The following is a 500-nucleotide window of genomic DNA, read 5'->3' as shown; positions in this document are numbered from 1 at the left end:
TTTATTTTTTTAATATTATTATATATATCTATATTCATATTTAATTATATTTATTTTTATCTATTACTATATATTTTTATTCCCATTATTTAAAATTTTTATTTCTTATCTCTTATTTTCTTAATATATATTTTTTCTTATTATATTTCCTTTTTCTAATATTTTTTTTTTATTTATATTTACAATTTATATACCCCTTTTTATTTTTTTTTTCCTATATCTTGCTTTATTATATTTCTATCTCTTTCCTTATCTCTTCCCCCCTTTCTCCTTTCATTTCCCCCTTTTTCTCTCTTCTATCTATCTTCCTTTTTTATACTATATTCTCTTCTTATCCATTTTTTTTTTTCCAAACCCACCCTCTTCTCTTTTCTATATTTGTGTGTGTTGTTGTGTGTGTGGTCCTTTTTTTTTTTTCTTTTTATTTATTATATTTTTTATTATTAAAATTTTTTTTTTATTTTTTTTCTTATTTTTTTCTTTTTTTTGCATAGGCTTTA

The sequence above is a fragment of the Penaeus monodon genome, chromosome 34 (genome assembly GCF_015228065.2).
Source record: "Penaeus monodon isolate SGIC_2016 chromosome 34, NSTDA_Pmon_1, whole genome shotgun sequence".
NCBI classification, from domain to species: domain Eukaryota; kingdom Metazoa; phylum Arthropoda; class Malacostraca; order Decapoda; family Penaeidae; genus Penaeus; species Penaeus monodon.
This window is presented reverse-complemented; position numbering follows the sequence as displayed.